This window comes from Castor canadensis, chromosome 4, assembly GCF_047511655.1.
Source record: "Castor canadensis chromosome 4, mCasCan1.hap1v2, whole genome shotgun sequence".
Taxonomy (NCBI): Eukaryota; Metazoa; Chordata; class Mammalia; order Rodentia; family Castoridae; genus Castor; species Castor canadensis.
In genome coordinates, this window is record NC_133389.1 from 164,922,351 (window position 1) to 164,936,117 (window position 13,767).

Consider the following 13,767-nt stretch of genomic DNA (forward strand, 5'->3'; position numbering starts at 1 on the left):
TGGGAAAATGGAATAAGAAGAGAAGGACAGAGTCTTAACTGCCTGATGTAGGTTGAATATGATGCACTTGAACTGTGACAAGGCCAAATAAAATCACGGTGCCTGGTAGAATCTAGGTTTCATCACAGTTCAGCGGGAGAGGAGGTAAAACTTAGCTTACTGCTACTAGCACACAGGGCAAATTTGTGTAAATTAGAAAAAGATGACTTGCCTCAAGCCACCTTTCTCCTAGTCATCAGAAAATTGTTATAAGATACAGATTTTGGATTCTTAAAATAAATTCCAACAGACTCTTATTGTTGGACTTAAAATATGTTAATTGTAATATAACCTAGATTTGTGCAAACCTACTAAAGTCTAAATTCTACATGCTTATATGTCACGGTAAAACCCAACAGAAATGTAAATAAAGTCAACCAAAGCTACCAACCCAACAAAATGCACAATGACAACATGAGTTTAGTGTGTTGGTTGGTGTTAGACTCATGCTTTGCTGAAAATAGATTAATACTTCTGCTGTGATTATGGTTTAACTGTTACAGTGCAATGTTTTTGAGTTTGGCATGCACACGTTTGATGTCCTTGGTGATTTAATTCTTCCACTACTTTTTAAACTACAGTGGAATCATGTCTTACATGGTGGTTAGTTTTAAAGTCAGCTTGCAGTACAAAAATTGGGTATAATCAAAATTCCCCATGAAAATTCCTTAAATCACTTGCAAAAACAAAACAAAACAAACAAAACCCTACCACAAAACCTTCACTTTTGTGACATGGCAATGTGTTACCCAGCCTTCACTCAGCGCTTTCACATGATCTCAGGATCAAGGCCACTTCTACTCTTTAGACTGCTAACATGTAGCAATGCTAGTGATGTGACTTAGCTGTGATGTCTCTAAAAATGGAAAATGTCTTCCACGGTTAGCTTAAAAGATAGTCATCCAGATGAACTAAAATACATTTAATTTTCACAATTACTGGTAAAATGAAACACACAAACAAGTGCACACTCCCATAAAGCTCTCAGAGAATATATCTATAAACCATTGTCACTGTATTTTCCTCTTATCCAGGATAGCTCCATATTCAAGGACAACATAAATGGTATTCAATGACTGCTTCTCTCATCCAGGGTCACAGATGTCCCCTCCTAAACAATACAAGGAATACAAACATTTGTCATGAACCCAATGTTGAGTTCACATTTTCCCAGACCACTCACCTATCTAGAATTCCAGGAAGTTTCTCTGCAGAGATTCTGCTCCAGCTCTTGGCCTGCTGATAAGACTGCGGACTTACTCAACTTAACTGGGCAATTAGTAGCTTTTAAACAGGCTCAGGACCTATCCTCAGAGAGCTCCCTTCTAGGCTGGACACTCACAGGCTGAGATAAGGAATCTTCATCCAACTGAGGGACAAGTCTAACTAAACACATGTACCTAACATGAACAGTCTGTACTATTATGGCTGCTGTGTGTATGTGTGTGTGGGTATATCAGAGGTATATTGGAGGAGGTAGAAGGTACTGTGTATAGATAATATATGATTTATAATGACCAGTTTCTGCAGACTTTGAACAGGCAAATGAACCATTTGACCACCAATCATGGGATGGAGACATCTTCAACAAGCCAGCCAAAGAGATAACATGTATTTGGAGCAAGGATTGAAGAGGAGAAAATGTGGTATTTACCTACTTGGTGTAGGTTGAATGTGGAGTGAGAATTTTCCTGAATCTCAGCTTTGAATACTACTGTTCTTTTCTGATTAAAGCAACTTATCTTTGAACAAATTATTTGACCTGTTCTTCTGAAAAATGGATATAGTACCTATTACTGGGTTGTTGTTAGGGCTAAATGAGATAATCTATGTAAAGCATACAGCACTCCAAACCCATACCTATTATGTAGTATATTAGTTTGCTCAAGCTGCCAAAACAAAGTATCCCAAACTGAGTATCTTAAAACACAGAGAATCTTACAGTCTCACAGTTCTAGAGGCTATAAATACAAGATCAAGGAGCTAGCAGGGCCATGCTCCCTCTGAAGGTGCTGGAAGATATGTTTCAGGACCGCCCTAGCTTCTGGTAGTTCCTTGGCTTGTAGCATAAGCAGCATAAGTCCAATCTTCATGCGGGATTCTCTGAGTGTCCACATTTTCCTTTTATGAGGATACCCATCATATTGGTTTAAGAGTCCACTCTACTCCATTATCACCACATCTTAGCAATTATATCTGTTAAGTACCTTATTTCTAAGTGCATAGGGGTGCATTCTGAGGTACTGGGGTAGTTCAACATATGAATTCTGGGGAGAGGGTGAGACACAATTTGATCCATAATGCACAGTAACCTCTCAAGCAGTTATTATTAGTCACAATGTTCTCTTTAATCACCTTCATGGGTATTTTTTTTTTTAAACAGTATCTCACTATGTAACCCAGGCTGACCTCAAACTCACAGTCCTTCTGCCGCAACCTCCCAAGTGCTGAGATTATAGACATGAACCACTATGCCCATCTTACATGGGTATTTTTATTGCCAGACTTGTCAGATCTGCATCTCTATTCCTATGTTCTTTGCAGGCAATGAGTATGTCTAGCAAGAAAGTGCCTTGAGAGGAGGCAGTTTGGCTTCTGTGTTCACCATGTTCTTGTTGCCCCACGCCTAGAATAGCAACAGACACACAGGAGATACTTGCAAATGTTTGTGGGTAAAAGAATAGTCTGTTTCTTTCCTTTCTCCCTCCCCTTTTTTGTTTTTTGATTACTTAGTAGCCAGGCTATCTCTCTCCCTTGTTATCTCTTCTAGATCACCAAATTATTAAAAGCAAAAGAAACCAAACATTGTAATTTCTCTTCTTGATGATTATTAAGTCTTTTATATCTCTTTATCCCTGAGGCCACTAGAGATCCAATCACACAGGTGGAGGAGGTGTCTGTATTGGAAATAGTTGGAGTCCACTCTGGGCACTTCCAAGGGCTGAATAGTGGCCAGGACTGGGAGTTTGGAATGAAGGGGAAGAAACCAGTGGTGTCAATATTAACTCTAGGGGTTGAAAGTCAAAGTCAAAATGAGGAGCTATGGACTGGGGCAGTAGAAGGGCTTTATTTGGTCCAGAAAGGGTGATGCAGCTTCTTCATCTAATGCAATGAATCCCAAGTTCACAGCCACTGTGAAAGCAGGTAAGATGTGACCACCTGGGTCAGATAGCTCCTGGTTTGACAATGTGTTAGGAGTTGCTTAATCATGGACTCTGGCAGGAACTGGAATGTGAAATGCAGGGAGTCATGCTCTGCCTGCTAGAGACCCACAGATAAATTGTCATATGGTAAGTAACTCTGTTGTGGTCTTTGGACCTAATCCTCCACCGCATCAAAAAACAAAAACAAAATTGAAATCACATACATAGTTACCGATCATACTGTCATCATCCTTGTATGTATGTATTTATCTACCCATCTGCCTCTTTTCTCAGGGGTTGCAATGCAGACAGCCCCCAGCAAGAAGCAGGAAGGATGCAGGCTCCACTGGGACCAGGAAACAAGGGTTCAAGGAAGGAAATTAAAATTCACTGCTCACTTATTTACCATTGGAACCATAAGGATAGCACTGGCTTCCCCTTCCCCATCGTTTTTTAAAAATGATTTGACTGGTTATTCAATTTTATTTAAAATTCATATATTGTAGAGCATTTCAAGCAAACACAAGTATAGATAGAATAATACAATTGAACTCCCAAGAGCCCATCCTTCAGTTTGAACAACATCCCTCCATGGCCAACATACCCTGACCACACAGCTCCATTTACTTACTCCATTCCCACAGACAGAATTTAAAAAGCAGCCATGTGCTACGTAACAGTGTTTCAGTCAATGAGGGACTGCATATATGACAGCAGTCCCATAAAATTTTGATGGAGCTAAAACATTCCTATTGCCTATCCTGAAAGGGTAGTGCACCACACTAACTCGTGTTTTTGGTGATGCTAGCTAGCATAAACAAACCTACTATGCTGCCAGTTGTATAAAAGTAAAGCAATATAACTATGAATAGTACACAGTATTTGAGGCTGATAATAAATGGCTAAGTTATCGCTTTATGTATTTACTATATTTTTTATTGTTAGAGTGAAGTTATATTTAAAAAATTGTATTGTGAAGCAGTATGGCATGCTATGCTAGCAAAAGTTTTAAACATTTTATGTTTACCGTCTCTTGATTGCATCATTTTCTCTTGTGTTTGATTTAATCTCATGTTGTTTTCTCTGTCATGGTCCTAGGAGCAATGGGCTACACACACACACACACACACACACACACACACAATAGTGTGTTGTATATGCACATATACACCCATATATACATACACCTTGGGTGTATAGTAGGCTATACCACCTAGGATTATATAAGTACACTCTATGATGTTCACACAACAAAATTGCTTGACAATGCCTTTCTCAGAATGTATCTCCACGGTTAAATGATGCATGACTATATAATGCAAACATGGCTCTTCAGCTTCAGGTACAATGTTAGATTTACAGTGATCTTTCTCTTTACAACCTCAAAATTGACCTGAAACATTCCTTAGCAGTAAGTAGGGAGATAGATGACTCCCCTTACAACTACAGAGAAGGAATTTGGTGACCAATTAAAGTGAGTATTTGGGAAAGGAGATCAGTGGAAGTTGAATGACCTTGAGGCTCCAGAGTTTGGATATCTGACAGGATGGGGTGGGTGGCAGATGATCTGGGCTAAGGAAGCACAAAGAAAAAAATGAATGGAGTGGGTACATCTGAGTGAAGCACCCTGGGCACAGAGAAGACAGCAGGGCTGGACAGAGCAGGGCTAGAGACACAGATGTGGGAATCTTGCAAAAACATCAACTCCCAGAGTGAATGTACCACGCAGAGAAGGGTCTCTAGGTCTGAGTAACGAAGTTATTGTTCAAAGAGATGAAAAGAAATAACCATCAAGAGGTATGGACAGAAGAATTAGGAAAAAGAAAGGAGGAACTGGGGCCTGAGTCCCTGTTTTCTTGAATCTAGGACTCTTTAAGAGAAGAAAGAAAAGTGCAATATTAACACTGCTTGCCAATTTTTATTGAAAGCTTATTATATGCTAACCACTTGACATGAGGTATTTTATTTGATTGTTATTACAACCTTATAAGGGAAACACATTTATTAACTTCACTTTATAATTGAAGAACCTGAAGCACTGACTCAAGGCCACACAACTAGGAAGAAGAGTTGGGCTATGATTTTAGGCAGTTTGAGTTGACAGTCTACATAATGAACACTGTGCTAATCTATAAGATTGCTTGAAGAAGCCACTGCCTGATTTAGTATGATGAGTGACAGTTGCTGAGGTCCAAATTCAGGAGAGGGGCAGTGGATGGACTGCTGGGAACACAGTCACGAAAGCTGCCACATGAGTCATCAGCACAGACCAACCATATTCAGATTGCACTTCAAAGAGAAAAGGGAGATGCACAGTGGCTGGCAGATAGCTGTGATAGTTAATGTTACGTGTCAACTTGACTGGGTTAAAGGACACTCAGATAGCAGGTAAAACATTTCTGGTGTGTCTGTGAGGGTGTTTTGGGCAGCGATTAGCATTTGAGTCACTGAACTGAGAAAAGATCTGTTCTTACCAAAGTGGGGGACATCATGCAATCCATTGAGGAACAAAAAGAACAAGAAGGTGAGAAAGAGTGGGTGTTTTGCTCTGTCTCTTCCTGAGTGGGGACACCCATCTTTTCCTGTCTTTGGACATCAGAGCTTGTGGCTCCCCTTAGAATCTGGGGATTATGCCAAAACACTCCTACATTCCCAACTGCAGTTCTCAGGCATTTGGCTTTGGACTGAATTACACCTTTGGTTTTCCTGGCCTCCATACTCACATGAGCCAGTTTTTCTAATAAATGTTCTCATATGTATATATGTATGTATCCATCCATTCGTCTATCTATCTATCTATCTATCTATCTATCTATCTATCTATCTATCCTATCAGTTCTATTTCTCTGGAGAATCCTGACTAATACAGATAAACTTTGTTTTCTGCAAAGTAGAGGGGAAAGTGGAGAAACTGGTGATGAGAGAGAATAAGTGAAGGAAGGTAGTGGCCTAAGAAGTGAACTGAAGAGATATATTTTGGTGTGGCGAGAGGGGCCTTGTTTCTGGGTAGATAGCCAGCCACGTCCTTCCCTGAGTTGCCCAAGAAAGCAGAGAGGTGGGGCTGGAGAGAAAAGAGGGGGTGAAGGGCACCTGTTTGATTTTTTCATGGTGAAAGAAGTCAAGAGCTTGTCCTCATGTCAAGGTGGGAAGAGATGGGGACCTGTGTGGGGAAATAAGCATTTGAAACATCTGGGCCAGACTGGGTAGGAGCACAGACTCCTGGAACTGTCTAGATATGGCTTAGCCCAAACACCAGAAAAGCATGCAGAGGTAGATTCAGGTGTTTGGGATGCTCTCCGAGAACCATGTGCTTGCCAGGCCCAGGGTCTGCCAAGCCAACTCCAAAGCAGAATTTTGGAAGAAGGTAGCTGGCAGGAGCATAGTGACCTCATACCTCTGAATCCAACCCTTTCCTTACCAGCTGCTGGGAGGTATGCAGCATGTTCTGAAGCTGCACTTCTTTCTCCTCACTATCCAGCAGGAAGATCATCTGTGCCCAAGGCTTGTAAGGAAACAAGAGGATAGCCCAGAAAGGAGGAGATACTTTTAATTTCAACATTTGAGGACAGGTGCTTTTGTTCTGGACTGGTGATTATATGCATACCATATAAGACCTAGTCCATGCTCTTAGCATGCAGCCAAACGCTGCACGTAAGACAGGAGCCCAGAGAATTTGACACAAGGTTGATAAGAGCCAGTGGTGATGCTGACACAACTGTGATGCTTTTGTCCAGCATTTAGGAAAATGAGTTGAGAACCACATATAAGTAAATTCATTTAGATTTTCATGGATTTATATGAAGTATTCTTATGATTATGATCTGGAAGTGGCTGGGGAAGATACTTTAATCATTTTTGGTTCTATATTCAATAAGAACAATGAATTCTAAAAGAATATTCTCTGGCACAAATTATGAGAAAAGAGAAAAAGTGGGAAAGAAGGACTGAGGGTCAAAAGAAAGAGAGAGACAGAGGGTACTGGGAACAAAGAAGGGAAAGAACCTACAGAGGTGTCAGCACACATGGGTGAGGGAGGCAGTGGTGTGTTAGCGTTAGAAGTATGTTGGGTACAGATCATATAACCGCTGGTGGCAGCTTTCCATGTCACCTCTCCCGACCTCTGCATGATGTTGCTATCCTTTAAGCCTTCAGAACAAGACTTTAGATATCCATGTTTATATTCCAGGCCATCTGTAAAGACCTTAGAGTTGATTCTGAATGTTGCCCCTGTGCGTTTGTGTATAAGACAGACAGAGAGAGAAAGGGGAGGAGAGAGAGAAAGAGGGAGGGGAAGAAAGAAGAGAGTAGGGGAAGGGAAGGGAGGGGAGGGGAGAGAGATACTACTTTACACTACCTGCATACACGGGACAGGGAGTGGACAGTGAGTATGGTTTTCATCAGACTCTCCAAGTGGTCCCTGTACCCAGGTAAGAACTGTTGTTCTTACAGGCATGGTTTTAAATAGACAGTCAGCTGTCTTGGGGTACATTTTTACCTGAACTCTCATATTAGTGGCCAGTGCCCAAATTCCAATCAACCAAGAAGCCAAAAGAAACACAAATGGATTTGCTATTTCCTTTCTCGACTTTCCTCAGTAGGGTTGTAAGTAGATGGGCTTTTTTTAGCTGCATTTCGTTGACAACAACAGGAAGAGAAACATATGCCATTTGAGAAATCTAGGGTACTTTTTAAAGTCACAGCCTTACAGAAATGTAATTATTCACAAGACATGTAATCCACCTATTTAAAGAACATAATTCAACGACTTTCAGTAATTTATAGAGTTGTACAATCACCATCATCAATTTTAAGATGTTATGCCTCCTCAATAAGAAACTCTGAGCCTTTTAGCTTTCTCCTCACAATCTCCTTAATGTCCCCAGTCTAAGCAATGAGGAATATTCTTTCTGTCTGTATGAATTTGTCTGTTCAGTAGTTTTCTTATAATGGATCATATAACATATGGTATTATGTTGTCTGACTTCTTTCACTTAACATTTTTTCAAGTTTCAGCCATGTAGAATGAATCAGTATACCATCAATCATTTTTATGGCTTAATAATATTCCATTGTATAGACCATATTTTGTTTTCCCATTTATCACTTGGTGGAAATTTGGGTTGTTTCTACATTTCAGTTATTGAGAATGCTGCTATGAATGCTTGTATACAAGTTTTTGTGTGAACATATATTTTCATTTCTCTTGGATGATATACCTAGGAATGGTTCATATGGTAACTAACACTATGTTTAACTCTTTGAGGAACTGTTAGACTATTTTCCAAAGTAGCTGCACCCTTGTACATTTCCTGGAGTAGTATAGGAGGGCTCCAATTGTTCACATTCTTCCCTACACTGACTTTTTTTTTTTTTTTTTTTCATACAAGGCTTGGGTCATTTCTTTTTTTTTTTTTTTTCATTTTTTTAAATTTTTCTTTTATTATTCATATGTGCATACAAGGCTTGATTCATTTCTCCCCCCTGCCCCCACCCCCTCCCTTACCACCCACTCCGCCCCCTCCCGCTCCCCCCCCCTCAATACCCAGCAGAAACTATTTTGCCCTTATCTCTAATTTTGTTGTAGAGAGAGTATAAGCAATAATAGGAAGGAACAAGGGGTTTTGCTGGTTGAGATAAGGATAGCTATACAGGGCATTGACTCACATTGATTTCCTGTGCGTGGGTGTTACCTTCTAGGTTAATTCTTTTTGATCTCACCTTTTCTCTAGTTCCTGGTCCCCTTTTCCTATTGGCCTCAGTTGCTTTTAAGGTATCTGCTTTAGTTTCTCTGCGTAAGGGCAACAAATGCTAGCTAGTTTTGTAGGTGTCTTACCTATCCTCACCCCTCCCTTGTGTGCTCTCGCTTTTATCATGTGCTCATAGTCCAATCCCATTGTTGTGTTTGCCCTTGATCTAATGTCCACATATGAGGGAGAACATACGATTTTTGGTCTTTTGAGCCAGGCTAACCTCACTCAGAATGATGTTCTCCAATTCCATCCATTTACCAGCGAATGATAACATTTTGTTCTTCTTCATGGCTGCATAAAATTCCATTGTGTATAGATACCACATTTTCTTAATCCATTCGTCAGTGCTGGGGGCATCTTGGCTGTTTCCATAACTTGGCTGTTGTGAATAGTGCCGCAATAAACATGGATGTGCAGGTGCCTCTGGAGTAACAGTCTTTTGGGTATATCCCCAAGAGTGGTATTGCTGGATCAAATGGTAGATCGATGTCCAGCTTTTTAAGTAGCCTCCAAATTTTTTTCCAGAGTGGTTGTACTAGTCTACATTCCCACCAACAGTGTAAGAGGGTTCCTTTTTCCCCGCATCCTCGCCAACACCTGTTATTGGTGGTGTTGCTAATGATGGCTATTCTAACAGGGGTGAGGTGGAATCTTAGTGTGGTTTTAATTTGCATTTCCTTTATTGCTAGAGATGGTGAGCATTTTTTCATGTGTTTTCTGGCCATTTGAATTTCTTCTTTTGAGAAAGTTCTGTTTAGTTCACTTGCCCATTTCTTTATTGGTTCATTAGTTTTGGGAGAATTTAATTTTTTAAGTTCCCTGTATATTCTGGTTATCAGTCCTTTGTCTGATGTATAATTGGCAAATATTTTCTCCCACTCTGTGGGTGTTCTCTTCAGTTTAGAGACCATTTCTTTTGATGAACAGAAGCTTTTTAGTTTTATGAGGTCCCATTTATCTATGCTATCTCTTAGTTGCTGTGCTGCTGGGGTTTCATTGAGAAAGTTCTTACCTATACCTACTAACTCCAGAGTATTTCCTACTCTTTCTTGTATCAACTTAAGAGTTTGGGGTCTGATATTAAGATCCTTGATCCATTTTGAGTTAATCTTGGTATAGGGTGATATACATGGATCTAGTTTCAGTTTTTTGCAGACTGCTAACCAGTTTTCCCAGAAGTTTTTGTTGAAGAGGCTGCTATTTCTCCATCGTATATTTTTAGCTCCTTTGTCAAAGATAAGTTGCTCATAGTTGTGTGGCTTCATATCTGGATCCTCTATTCTGTTCCACTGGTCTTCATGTCTGTTTTTGTGCCAGTACCATGCTGTTTTTATTGTTATTGCTTTGTAATATAGTTTGAAGTCAGGTATTGTGATACCTCCTGCATTGTTCTTTTGACTGAGTATTGCCTTGGCTATTCATGGCCTCTTGTGTTTCCATATAAATTTCACAGTAGATTTTTCAATCTCTTTAATGAATGTCATTGGAATTTTGATGGGAATTGCATTAAACATGTAGATTACTTTGGGGAGTATCGACATTTTTACTATGTTGATTCTACCAATCCATGAGCATGGGAGATCTCTCCACTTTCTATAGTCTTCCTCAATCTCTTTCTTCAGAAGTGTATAGTTTTCCTTGTAGAGGTCTTTCACATCTTTTGTTAGGTTTACACCTAGGTATTTGATTTTGTTTGAGGCTATTGTAAATGGAATTGTTTTCATACATTCTTTTTCCGTTTGCTCATTGTTGGTGTATAGAAATGCTAATGATTTTTCTATGTTGATTTTATATCCTGCTACCTTGCTATAGCTATTGATGATGTCTAGAAGCTTCTGAGTAGAGTTTTTTGGGTCTTTAAGGTATAGGATCATGTCGTCTGCAAATAGGGATATTTTGACAGTTTCTTTACCTATTTGTATTCCTTTTATTCCTTCTTCTTGCCTAATTGCTCTGGCTAGGAATTCCAGTACTATGTTGAATAGGAGTGGAGATACCTACACTGACTTTTTTGATAATAGTCATCTTACTGTGTGGGACACAGTAACCCATTGTGATTGTGATTTGCGTTTGCCTGCTAAGCATTTTTTATGTATTTATTGGCGATTTGTGCATCTTCTTCAGAAAGATGTCTGTTCAGACCTATTGCTCTCTTCCTCTTCTTTTGGTGAGACTAGAGTTTGAACTCGGGACTTTGCCTTTGCCAGGTAGGGTAGGTGCTCTACCACTTGAGCCAGGTCTCCAAACTTTTTTGCTGTTGTTATTTTTGGAATAGGGTCTTGTTTTTTATGCTGGGGCTGACCTGGACCATCATCTTCCTATTTAGGTCTCCTGCATAGCTAGGATGACAGGCATGTGCCTATGTGCCACCACATCCACACTTTTATTGGTTGAGATGGGCTCTCATGAACTTTTTGCCCAGGTTGGCCTTGAATTAGAATCTCCCAATGTCTGCCTCCTGAGTAGCTAAGATTGTAGACATAAATCATGCTGTCCAGCTTCCATGGCCCTTTTAAAAATTGGGTTGTCTTTTTGTTATTATGTTACACTGGTGCACTTTTTCATTGTAATCTTTCATCTTTCCATCTACTTTTGTTTGGTCAGTTACCAAAAACTTCTGAAGTATCTGTTTACATACAGTAGACCCAGGATTCTTCCAGTTAAGTGAGGGAATACGCCAAAATTCACAGGGATTGTTCCTTGCCATCTTTTTTTTTTTTTTCTTTTACCATACTGGAGTTTGAACTCAGGCTTCACACTAGCTAGATAGGCACTCTTACCACTTGAGCCACTTCACCAGCCTTGTTTTTGCCATCATTGCTAGCAATGGCCTTGCTTCGTTCTTTGGTAAGTTAATATTTTTTCAACTGTGAAGAACTTCCCAAGCATGATGTAGTCTCCCCTTAGCTGGTCACAGGTGTTTGCTAGGTTTGCAGGCTTGTCAACAGCTATGACCTGAAGTTAGAGGTGGACCCTATTACCACAATGCTTGACAGACCAATGATAGTTTTATCCTCAGATTTTTAACCAATACTCTAATAGGGCTGAACTGGAAGAGTTCTAAATTCTTTTTTGACTACAACTTGGATGATAGCAATGATGGCCATACTAATACCATTAACAAAAACAACATACTGAATGACCTTTATCCACCAGTGCCTAAAATATGTCAAGCAATGCACCACCCATTTTACAGAAATGATCTCATTTAACCCTCTCAGCAATCTGTTCTTAGCCTAAATTCCTTTGAAAAATGAGGCGGTTTTGTAGGTTGGTACAGTCCAATATACTAATGACTAGACACGTGACCATTTGAGTTAGAATTAATTAAAACTGAATAAAATTAAAACTTTACTTCCCCAGTCCAGCAGAAAGTTCTTTAAAGTAACATTGTTCCAGGGGCTAAATAATGTGTTCAAGATTGCACTTGGATCCTACATGATTCTTGGGCTCTGAATTTTTGGACTAATGCTAAAATTCGTGCAATAATGTACTTGTTAAGAAAGAGCTTGGGAGAGGAGGAGCATCATGTTATTTTCATGATTCTCAAGTTCTGTAGTGTTTCAGACAAGTCAGAGGATGCCACTTGAAAGTGAACGGTGTTAGCAAACATTGAATGAGATCATTTTCACACTAGAAACTGTGCTTTACTTTGTGCTCCAGAGAATCAAAGATAAACATGTTGCCTGATTACAGCAACCTTTAGTCCTCCATGGGAGACTGGACACATGTTACCACGAAGTGACACAAGGATGATGTCTTAAGAAAGATGCAGGTAACTAGTCTGGGACCTATAAGACCCAAACCCAACGGCATCGCTACAATATACACACCTTGATAGATGTCCTATTTTTCTGGTCCTTTACCCCTATCCCCCAAGTCTTTCTGATTGTCCTAGAGAGTATGACAAACTCCAGGGAAGAACATATAGATGCGTGTTATAGGGCTGTGCTTCGACATTGGCTGACATCTGGTCAGCCTCCTAATAACAGACCTGCAGTGCAGAAAAGGTTGACAGGCTCAGTGAAAAACTGGGTTTTCCACTTCTGACTTCCAAGGGTTATTCAAAGTGTGAGGAGAGTGAAGGAGGTGGGAGAAAGACATTCAAGAAAGTTGATGAGGAGTGTTTGGGCCGGAGCCTTTTGGAATCTTCTCCTGTCCTGAGGCTGGCCCAGCCCACCCCAGCTCACCCTGGTGCCTTTGAAGTATGTTACCTGGATGGTGAGCTAAGCCAGCTTGGCAGGACAAAGAGGGAGGCTGTGTGGTCTGGCAAGAGTAGAGCAGAGGGGCAGAGGGACTGAGCTCCAATCTGTGGCTGACTCATAGCACCTCTCCTGCCAGGCATTTCACCATTCTGTCCAGCTGGAAAATGAGGAAAAGACCCAAGTCAGAATCTCACTGAGAAATCCAGATGTCCTTCATGAGAATAAACAAGGCAGCTCTCCTTTCTCTCCCTGGTCTCTGTTTCTCTCTCTGCTTATATTTCTTTCTGGGTCTTGTGTGTGTGTGTGTGTGTGTGTGTGTGTGTGTGTGTGTGTGTGTGTGTGTTGTAGTTTTGAGTATTCCTTTTTGTTCTTGGTCTTCTTCCTTTCCTTGTGAATCCTCTTCAGGGCTTGATTTTGCTCTCTGCCACCCTCACTGCCTTCAGGCATAACTGGGCAGAGCCTATGGTGTCCCTTGCACCTGTTCCACCATGCCTGGCTTTGACTTCCCTTCCAGTTCAAGTGGAATGTGGGTTTCTGCAGTGGCTTCTGAGTGGTGTGTCTGGGCAGGCCTCTGTCCCTCTTCCTTCACAATACAAATGTTGGAGAGTAGGGGGAATAGAAAACACTCGA